This window comes from Eurosta solidaginis, chromosome 1, assembly GCF_040869045.1.
Source record: "Eurosta solidaginis isolate ZX-2024a chromosome 1, ASM4086904v1, whole genome shotgun sequence".
In the NCBI taxonomy this organism is placed as follows: domain Eukaryota; kingdom Metazoa; phylum Arthropoda; class Insecta; order Diptera; family Tephritidae; genus Eurosta; species Eurosta solidaginis.
Window position 1 is genome coordinate 199,231,009 of NC_090319.1, and position 11,891 is coordinate 199,242,899.

Genomic DNA, 11,891 nt, shown 5'->3' on the forward strand with positions numbered 1-11,891 from the left:
TCGTCTGCTATCATCACCGGTATTGGTTCCTATCAAGGAGAATGCGCTAGAGGTCAGGTTTCGCGATCGCTTTCCTCCAACTTTTCGAATGATTACTACGCATTAATTTTGCCGAAGATTACGGGGGATTTACCAACGCAAACTGTCGCCACGACTGCATGGCCGCATATCAAAGGGTTGTCTCTAGCAGACCCACAGTTCATGAGGCCTGGTCGTATTGATTTGTTGATAGGAATGGATGTTATGGATCAGCTTATGTGCCCGGAAATTTGCAACGGTCCTTGTGGAACGCCTGCGACTCAGCGTACAGTTTTCGGTTGGACGGTTTTCGGAAGTGTTGACAATCCATCTATCCCTTGTTTGCAAACGTATGCCTCACCATCCTGTTATAAAGGAGTCGAGTGTTACGACCAAATTGCGAGTCGTATTCAACGCATTCGCCAAGACATCGACTGGGTGCTCTCCCAACGATGCATTGTTTGTTGGTCTGCAACTGCAACAAAGCTTGGTATCCATACTTCTGCGCATCCGTACCAACCCATATGCCGTGACCGCTGACATGGCTAAGATGTACCGGTAGGAATGTGTTTCACCGAAGCACATCGACCTGCAATGGATTGTTTGGCCAAGTGATCCATCACATCCAATTCAAGAATACAGAATGCCAAGGGTGATGTACGGCGTCGCTGCCGCATCTCATTTGGCCGCCAAGTCGTTGCAAGAAAGTATACGGTACTCACCAAGTAGTTGCGAAAAGGCTGCGGCTGTCATCGAACGAAATTTTTATATGGACGATTTGTTGACCGGTGCTTCAAGTAAGCATGAACTTCAGTTGCTGCAACAAAATGTCTCCGAAATACATCTCGTTGCAAGAAAGTATACGGTACTCACCAAGTAGTTGCGAAAAGGCTGCGGCTGTCATTGAACGAAATTTTTATATGGACGATTTGTTGACCGGTGCTTCAAGTAAGCATGAACTTCAGTTGCTGCAACAAAATGTCTCCGAAATACATCTCGAAAGTGGGTTGAACTTCGCAAGTGGGCTTTAAGTTGCGTGGAGCTAAGGAACGGGATATCCAGCGCCTCGGAAAATATTTCTCACTACCTTGCTGAAGGGAAAGATGTACACGCTTAGGTCTCGTTTGGAATACGGATGAGGATTATTTCACTTTCGCAATCAAACCCAAGAAACCGCCTAAAATTGTGTCGAAGAGAGCATTTCTGTCGACCCGCTAGGCTTGCTTACCCCTACTAAGATTAGTTCTAAAATATGGTTTCAGGAATCTGACGCACCGAGGTTGGTTGGGATGAGCTCGTACCGGAAACAGTCGCAACACGTTGGTCTGAACATCGCTCTGAGCTACAAGGTTTAACCGACCTGAAGGTGCCTCACTGGGTTGGCTGTAGGGCCTCTGAGTCATCAACCAAACTGCACGTTTTTCCGGATGCGTCAGAACTAGCTTACGCCGCGGCTATCTACGCACGGAAAGTCCATATTAACGGTCAAATCACAGTAGCCTTGATTACGGTCAAGACAAAGGTAGCACCAATCAAGTCTACAACGCTACCTCGTTTGGAGCTATGCGTTGCGCACCTCGCTTCTAAGTTAGTACGAAGCATTTCACAGAGCTGGAACGAACTCCGTTATCCGTTATACGCTTGGACTGATTCCACTATTACTCTGGCGCGGCTGCAAGCTCATCCCAGCAGATGGGATACGGTCGTCGCAAATCCCGTGGACGATATTAAAGGAGTTTTACCTTCTGAGTGCTGGCAACATGTGCGCTCCGAACAAAACCCGACAGACTGCGCATCGAAAGGCATAACGCCTCGAGATCTCGTTTAACATCAGCTGTCTGGATTTTTTGCATGGCAAAGATCAATTTTGGAAGAAAGCTTCGCAAGAACCGCCTACGTAAAAAGATCGCCGTTCATATTACGGTACCCGAGGACACTTGGCCAGTCATAATTAAATATTATACGTTTTCAAATTACGAAGCGTTATGGCTTATATGCTAAGGTTAACACACAATATTCCCGCCAAAGAGAATCACACGCTTAAACGAACGAGTGGTACGCCTAACTGTCGGGAATTGGCCAAGGGCGGACTACGACTAATTAAGTATACTCAACGTACTTATTTTTCTAACGAAATTTCTCATTGCAGGGAGAAAAAACCCATTCCCCTGCGAAGTACCTTGTTGCGCCTGCAACCATATCTTAATCTGTCTGATGTTTTGAGGGTTGGAGGTCGGCTAAAATCAGCAGATGTCTCGCTTGATAAAAGGCATCCTATCATTTTACCTAAAAACGCTCCGCTGTCAAAATTGATAGTTTCTGACATACATCAGTATACACTACACGTAGGGCCATGCATAATGACAGTAGTTCTACAGCATTACTATTGGGTGATTGGCGCCCGCAACTTAATTAGAAACGTATATCACAAGTATTTTAAATGCACTTGCTTGAACCGCAAAACTTCCGTTCAGTCGATGGTTCAACTACCGTCGTCTCGTACTACGTATGTTCGATGCTTCACATGAACTGCTGTAGATTTTGCTGGTCCGTACACGTATAAGTTTGCACGTGGTAGAGGGTCAAAGTCGACGAAAGGTTACATTTGCTCATTTATCTGCATGTGTACTGGCGCATTGCATTTGGAATTTGTTGGCGATTTATCGACGACCTCCTTTCTCAATGCTTTCAAACGCTTTATCAGTCGTCGATGGTACGGTAAGGTCATGTACTCCGATAATGGCATGAACTTCGTTGGCGCTGACAGAGAACTATGCGAGAAATATCAGAAGTGTATGGCAGATGATAAACTTCGATAATTTTTCGCCGACTCCAACATCGAGTGGCATTTCAACGCACCAACTGCGCCACATATGGGTGGATATTGGGAAGTCGGTGTAAAGCACGTAAAATATCACATTAAACGCGTTCTTGAGGGGAGCTTATTATCTTTCGAAGAGTTCAGCACATTGCTAACTGAAGTTGAGGCATGCGTAAAATCGCGCCCTCTATGCGCTAATTCAACTATCGCAACCGACCTTCAAGCCTTAACGCCTGGTCACTTTCGCATCGGTGAGCCATTGAAGTCGATCCCAGAACCTGAGGGTCAAGGGTTCTGTGGAAATCTACTTCAACGATGGCACGTAATCTCCGAAATGCGATAACACTTTGACACCGATGGAGAGATGAATATAGACTTGCAACGCCGAACAAATTGGTTCAGATATTCACGCAATTAAGAAGAAGGAGATGTTGTCGCACTGTTTGATGAACGTACTCCATCTACAAAGTGGACGCTTGCTAGGGCAATTCATTGTCACCCTGGGACTGATGGAAATGTGCGAGTCGTAACCGTGGGAACGAGTAATGGGGAATATGTGCGACCTACAAACCGATTGTGCCTTCTGCCTAGCAAAGGAGATTTATTCTGTGAGTCGTAATGGGTTGAACAATTACATCCACACTGGGTGTGCATCACCCTAATCAAGAATTTTGCTACATATGTGTTTAACGCATTGACGCAAATGGATTAGAATTCAACTCTAATTCATTTATTGAATTTAATGCTTAAAACTAACAATTGAAAATTAAAGGCTGATATTTCACACAGCAAATATGATAATGTAAAAGATAATTCCACAATAGGAAGAAAATTTGATGAAATGAAACTTGAATCGTTAAGTTGAATAGTATAATTCGGGATTTTGATCCGTCTTGCGACCGCTCAAAGGCTAGGTGGGGCTCGAGAACCAATCTCACGCGAGGACGGTGATGACCGCGCAAGGGTTAGATTGAGTTATGGGATTACCGCAGCGCAAGTGCTACCTCGGATGATGTTATATTGAAAGATATAACTTACGGTTTTGGGATAATACTTCCTTTTCTTTACTCCTGGAGTTGGATGTGGCGTAGGTGATGACGTTCGTACTCGCTCCGGAATTGATGATCCGATGCAAATTTTATAAAAGTAGATGATGTTGGTTGATGATAGGTGTTGAGTGTTCCACGTAAACAAGAGAAAGAGTCAATGCATTGCACTTGTATTTATAACATGGATTAGTGATGGAAAGCAATTCCAACACTGTTGACTGGAAGCACTGGATGGCATCTCTAGTCTACTCTACCGCCAGGGTTGAATGAACGCAAGTCATAACTAGTGATGTGAACGCAAGTCACTTGGAGAAGTGATCGCAAATCACAGATGGGTGGTTAGGTGATCGCAAGTCACGGAACCTTTGCCTATTTAAGTGAACGCAAGTCACTTAAACATGGCGCCCCGTTGCACAGGTGCAACTGCTCTGCGGAGGTGTTGTAAGGCAGTGATGGCATTGTCGAGCTCGAGGCAGCAGCGAGCATTCAACGGCTGAGGTCTACGTCGAGCCAGTGAAGTAGCGGGTCTTGAAGCCGATCGAGAGGTGGCAGCGGCGGGCCGTGAAGTTGGTCGGGCCGCTGGGGTTGTTGTGTTCGGGCGAGGCAATTGGGGCAGTACTCGAGGAAGCGTACCTTAAAGCGACGCTCCTCTACATCCATCAAAAATTAAACTCCCGGCAAAAACGCAGGGCGTGGTAGCGGAAGCATACCAAGCACTGGTGAACGTTGGGGTCACGGGGTACACGGGAACGATTGCCGACGGAGACATCCGACGATGACGATCGATGGGTGTCACGGCTTCTGTAAGAGAGATGCGATTTAGTAAAAGTATTAAACAGGTGTGGCGGTGGTAATTGGACGGTGAAAGTGTGTGTGAATTCGGGTTAAGGGCTGGGCACCTCAGCTTGGATGGGAAGAGGACATTGCGTTCTAATGTCGGCGACACGTATACGATTGTCAACTCCATGGTACACCTTCTCTACTCGGCCTAGGCGCCATTCGTTTGGGGGCAGCAATTCATTTTTAAGAACGACTAAATCTCCTTCACAAAGGTCGTTTAGGACGGCCACCGTGGTGTGATGGTAGCGTGCTCCGCCTATCACACCGTATGCCCTGGGTTCGCACCCCGGGCAAAGCAACATCAAAATTTTAGAAATGAGGTTTTTCAATTAGAAGAAAATTTTTCTAAGCGGGGTCGACCCTCGGCAGTGTTTGGCAAGCTCTCCGGGTGTATTTCTGCCATGAAAAGTTCTCAGTGAAAACTCATCTGCCTTGCAGATGCCGTTCGGAGTCGGCATAAAACATGTAGGTCCCGTCCGGCCAATTTGTAGGGAAAATCAAGAGGAGCACGACGCAAATTGGAAGAGAAGCTCGGCCTTAGATCTCTTCGGAGGTTATCGCGCCTTACATTTATTTATTTTTTTTTAAAGGTCGTTTTGGGCGGTCTTCCATTTATTCCTTTTATGAAGCTCTTTGAGGTATTCATCTTTCCACCTTTGACTAAATTGGTGATGTAACCTTTTAAGCTTTTCCCATTTATTACGGAGAGATAGATTATCGAGTTGGGGCTCCGGCGCAGCCAGCAATGGGGCACCGCATAGGAAATTCCCTGGAGTTTTGGGGGGCATTGGGTGGTAAAAAGTGCCATTCGAGAGATTGAAGAGAGTATTTTTCCTTGATATCATCGGAAGCTTCTTTCAGGAATTGTTTAAAGTCTCGTTGAAATGCCCTATTGGCGCCGACAAAGTTTTTCCCATTGTCGGAGAAGAGTCGTGAGGGAAGACCGCGTCTTCCGACGAATCGAGAAAAGGCGGCTTGAAAGGCTTTGGTTGAAAGGTCCGAACAGGGTTCTAAGTGTATTGCTTTGGTGCAGAAACACACAAAGACGCAAACGTAGCCTTTAATTATTGGTGCTTTACGCATACTTGACAATTTAAGGTCAAAGGGACCTGCAAATTCCAGTCCGGTATAGGCGAATGGTAAGGAATAGTTAGAACGTTCTGGTGGTAAGGCTGCCATGATTTGTGATCTCGCGGCTTTTTTGAAGATGGTACATGTTTTGCAATTACGTATGCAAAACTTAATTTTTGATTTCAATCGCGGAATGAAATATTCCTGTCTAGCAGTTCTCACCATGAGTTGGTGTTCAGCATGCATTAATAAATTATGTAGATATTGGAGAAATAAGTAGCAGAAACGTGAGGATTCAGGGATGATAACTGGATATTTTTCTTTATATGGGATATCAGAGTTGATTAGTCGGCCATCTACCCGGAGAAGGCCGTTTGTGTCGAGAAGGGGATTCAGGGGGAGAAGTGTGGCCTGCCCAAGTTTTATGAGACGTGTTTTTACCCAGTTAATTTCAGCCTGAGCGATAACTAAAGACTCGTAATTGATCGACTGAGAGGACTGTATGGGCTTGATTTGATGGAGGAAACGAAAAATGTAGGTTATGACTCGTTATGCCCTCGGCCAAGATGAGAATCGGTCTAGGATATCGGGTTCATTCTCCGAAATGTGAAACGCCTCAACCTTTCGTTCCTCGTGAGGAACAACGTTCTGACGCGATGAAAGGGCCACAATATTTTTTTTTTTTTGTTAATGATAATGATAATGTTGTTTCTTTCTATAATTGAAAAATTGTATTTTGTTTTTGGAATAGTAAGTAGAAAATTTTTCAGACAGCTTGCCATAGCTGCGCATAATTAAAAAGTTGTATTTTGTTTTTGGAATAGTAAGTAGACAATTTTTCAGACCACCTGCCATAGCTGCGCATAATTGAAAAATTGTATTTTGTTTTTGGAATAGTAAGTAGAAAATTTTTCAGACAACCTGCCATAGCTGCGCAGATAGATCCATCTTGAAGGTGCTTCGTTATCAGTACGCTTAAGGCACGCTGCGCTAACCATTTAGCTCTACAGCGGTGGTTTGTTTGACTGATAAATTGCTACTTTTATTCCTCTTTTCCAACTATATTTAATCAGAGTTGCGCCATCTGAAAAGCTCTTAAATTTTTTTAATTTTCACGATTTATGGGCCACCTAGCAACAATTTCTTGTCCTTGTGTTGCATTGTCATCGGGTTGTGAAATATTTTTTTAATTTCAAGAATATAGCACTGCAGGAAGTTACTCAAATAGCGGTTGCAAGATTCCACATTTTATAAATGGACTGTTAAATATCTCGATCTCTGCACCAAAGGCTTTTCACTTGTATCTTAAGTATTACAACCCAATAGAGCCGAGATTCTTTTAAGGTTTCAGATTTCTTGTTTACCGGGAAGTTCCTTAAAAGTCGAAAAAAATTTCCAAGTTCGGAATTTTTTTAGAATTTTCACGATCCCTGAACCACCTAGGAAACTTTTTTCCTTCACGATAAATTGCATCGGGTTCCGGTGTGTGTTCCAAGTTTGAACACTCTAGCTAGGATTGCAAGAGTCTCCAATATTTTGTGGAAATTGGTGGTAAAATACCAAACGAAACTAATAATAAAGGAAGTAATAAAAAGGAGAGGAAGGTGAATTAAAATCAGAAAAGTAAAGTGGACAAGAAAAAGATTGAGTGGGTTTGATGATTAGTTAGAGGAAAAGAAAAAGAGGTTAACAGGAAAAGTAAGAATAAGACTAGAAAAAGTGAAATGGAGGAAGTAGTACTGTTTGCGGGGGGGATGTGGCACCCGGGTCGTGGAGCGCGATCGCACACAAATAAAAGAAAAAAATAAAGAGAATTAGTAACTAGTAGGTAACAATATTTATTCACTGTATAAATGCAGCACAACTAATTTTTGTGGATATTAAAAGGGGATAAATTATACCAATTACCAAATCGCGAATTAACGTTTAACTACAATGCAAAATTATTGTTTACACATATCAAATTCAAGTTTAAATACAATGCAAAATTACTGATTACACGTATCAATTCAAGTTTAAGTACAATGCAAAATTATTGATTACATGTATCAAAATTTATAACATTAATTTTGAAAAAGGGGTTGGTTTTAGCTTACTCAGCTGTGGGATAGTTGCCGGCTCTTCAACGTTCGTAAAAGAAGTGAAAGTGCGTAGGACAAAGAAAGTCCACACCACCAGCCGATAGCTAACTTTCGTCGAGTTTTTTCCCTTTTAAGTTAGCGCTGGGCAGGGGTGGGCCCTTACCGGTACATAATGACATTATTAAAAACCTGCGTTAGGGTGGTCGTGAATATTTAGGCTGGTGGCCTAAACATGCGGGCCCCCTTGCGGCGAGCAACTTGAAAAGCCGGTGAGTACGCCGGCAACCGTCCCAAGGCATGATAAATTAAATAAATTAAAGTTATGATATGTCCTCCTGTGGACATCATTGCTTTCAATAATGCAGCCTCGCTGACCTGTGAATGAAAGAGAAGCGTTAGTGTTCAAGTACGTGGGGTTGCTTGGTTTTCAATGCACCTGGTTAATTAGATGTAATTTTGAAATTGGTAGGAAATTAGAATAACTGTGGATGAGCGATGGCAGAACATTATTCCTGGAAAGCTCTGGATATTACCAGTCCGAAGACAGTGGGATGCATGAGAAGCCCATTGACCGTAGCCGGGGTTGTGCCACTGATCATGCTGGTGGCGTAGACGTCGGCACCAAGTGTTAGCAGCACCGGCGCGGATCGATATAACGTCGGGTTAGCGAGTTCCATGAACTGGAATGATGAGGCGACCGAGGAGTTAATCGTTGCGGTTGGGCTCAGACGCGTATATCGTGCTACCACGGTAGCCTGGGTCGTGATCCTATCCGTAATTCCATACTTCCCGCGTAACACTAATGTACCTTTCGTAAGTCTGGCTTTGTTAAGCCACTCGAGCTGGAGGTTGTTGGCTAAGTGCGCGTCTATCACGGACATCGGCGCGCAGGGATCAAGGTGGGCGCGCACCAAATGGGGGCGCCCGCTGCTTCTATTCGTACGATTGCGGTAGGAGCAATAGATATCGGGTAAACGTCGTCGCGTCGTTAGTCGCCTGCAATCTCCCTGTTCGGAAGCCGGTTTGGATCGCCAGTGGTGAGACTAGAGTAGTGGTAGTACCTTCCTCGGTGGCGGGTACGGGGCCGCTCTATCAGTGGAGCGTCGGGTAGAGCAGAACGGTACCGGCGCCCACTGGCATTTCCGTGCAATGGGCGGAAAGGACGTATCTCCGCGCGATCCCCCTGTTTCTGTTGTGCCGGATCACGTTTCCGGTCCGGGATTGCTTTTCGATTCTCAGTTGAAGCAGCGGTCGGAAGGATTGTGCTTCTCCGCTGGTCGTTGGGGCGATGGGTAGAGCTGCGGCACTTCTGGCGATCTCTTCCATCTCTTCCTCCTCATCTGCTACCTGTTGTGCCCATGATCTGGTGTCCTCCGTTATGTGTATAGAGAGCATCTCGTCGGCGCTTGCCTCCTAGTCGTGCTCGTCGTGGTAAGTGCGTGCGGTTGCTCATCCTCCACATGCAGCGTAGTGTGGTGTGGTTCTCGGCAGCGGTGGCAACGGTCGCGGCTAGGGCATATTTCCAAACGATGGAACGGCGATAAACAAGGGGGCAGTGCCGGTGTATTAGGACGGCCCGGAGGCGTTCTCTGCTCACATTCCCCTGTACAGCGGGCATAGTCGTATTCCGTGATTCTTCTGACACAACCGGCAGGAGATGGTGAAGGAGTCAACGCGTTGCTCCGTCTTGTTGCGTTTGACCGAGAAGCCCGTCATTCTGGAACGGGGATTTGTTATTACTTGGTTTGCACTCCAAGGGGTTGGGTGGCGTATGAGCGGAGACTAGGAGCTTAATTGGCTGAGATTGTGGTTGACGTACTCGGGATAAAGGGCTTCTGTGGAATGAATAGTCTTATTGGGTTATCCTGCAGTGATAATGGTATGTCTTTTGTGGTTGAAACCACTATTATACCATTATAAACTTTTATTTAGGTAGTACGCCTAAAGTTATATTCGATTTTGTTGAATCTTTTCATCGGCATGAAAATTTTGATGTTGAAAACGATCTAAAACAGGGAAAATAAAATTACCGAACGTAAACTAAGACACTTGTATTTTTTTCCATTTGTTTCCTTTCCTACTGCAGGCAATCAGCGTTTGTATGCGCTATCATTTGTGTAAAATATGGTATCACGGGTTACCCGTGCATTTTCAATGCTCTTTGTGATTCAGAGCTGGTTAATAAGATCATCGTTTAAGCGACGTCGTTAAATGGAAATGTGCTACAGGCGTAAAAGTGTTCCTCATTCGCCTACCTGGAACACTATTTGTGTTGATTTTGGCAATTTTGGGGTGAGAATCACAAATTGTGATGTGTTTGTTGATTTCAACACAACCCTGGCGGGGATAGCCTACACTATCGAGTGTGGTAATTTGTGAAACTGTCAGCTGTTATCTCTTCCACGTATTTGAATGGACAGCTGATCGGTGCTGTCCATTTGGGCAGCGTAACGATACCTAATGGTCATGTCGCGAAAGTGTTTGAGGAAATTCACGTTTGTGTTCTGACGCGACCTGAACTCTGATACTTCTGGAAATTTTCATTTTTTTTGTGGGTTTTTTTTCATAAAGTTTATTTTGCTAAACTTAGGCAAAGTGCACACGAGGCTACGCGTCATAGACGCGTACAAGATATTTCATATAGCTAAAATTTTTCTGCGCCTCAAATTCTGCACACGAAGCTACTTTCGAGCGTCGCTACAAAAAGCAAGCAATTATTGAAAAAAATAAAAAATTAAATTTCTTCAGCTATATCCGTCCCCGAAACCAAAGCAAAATAGGTATTAAACGTTGTTTGCATCCCCGTGCCTTTGTAAATTATGAAAGGCAATTTTAAATCACCGCGGACTAGAGAAAAGGGTGATTTCTAGTTTCCAACACTTTTTAGCCTTTTAAACGCTTCAACAATGTCAAACCAAGCTGTTGTGGTATTTAATACTCTTTTTCGCTTTGGTATTATACCTTTGACGCACTTTTATTAACTAAAGTAACATTTTTTAACTAATTACACAAATTTGCATACAAAAAAATGTAAACAAGCATCTTGTTCTTCCTTTTTTTCAAGCGTACGTACGCTCAGCGCCCAACATTGCTGTACGCTTAGCTACAAGAAAATTTCATGCTTTGTCCCTTTCATGCAGCCGACGCCTCGTATGCAGCTCTCCATTCAAATACATGTGTTCGGCATCAAAACGTACAAATTTCGCCTGCAGCGTCTATGACGCGTAGCCTCGTGTGCACCTTGCCTTACTCTTTCATAAAAATTTCGGAACTTTCCTTTAATTATTTTATTAATCTTAAAAATTGTATTGTAATCTCCAAATATCTTTTCCACAGTTAAGTTTAAGCTAATAAAAAACTTGAAAAGGCTTGGAAATTTCACGGTCTTATATAATACGAAAGTTATTTCTTTATAGTTTAAGAAACAGTCTAAATCTAAGTTTGAGTTTTGAAGAAATCTTAACTTTTCCTTATGAAAATAATAATGGAAAGTGATTTAAGGAAAGTAACTATTTTGTTTATTTTTTCATGCTCTTTTTTTTTGGATAAAAGGAAACCCATGATCACAAACCAGAGCGCGCCTTTTTATTTCGGTCTATATTTTCGCGTTTATATATATGTATTCGAATTTTGTTCGCGTGCTAACACTCGAGTGTGTTAGATCTCACGGATCCGCGTTGTGATCCCCTTTGGATCGCGCGCAATGAGTTTACTGCGTAAGAGCCGAAAAGAGCAAATGTCATCAAGTGGCAACCTTGTTTCGTTCATTCAAAATGTCATTCTTTCATGGAAATGAGTATACAGACATTTTTGAATGAATTTTCATTATGAAGAAAAACGTGTGCTGGGTAAGTATGCCAGTATCGTTCCCTTTTTATCGATATATATAAAAAGAAGTGTAGATTTTGATTGTCACACCATAACTCGAGAACGGATAGAAAGATTGCCATGAAATTTTTAGGAATGATACAGGAAGGAGGGGTGATGGTTAGTTGATTTTGAAATCCTCAA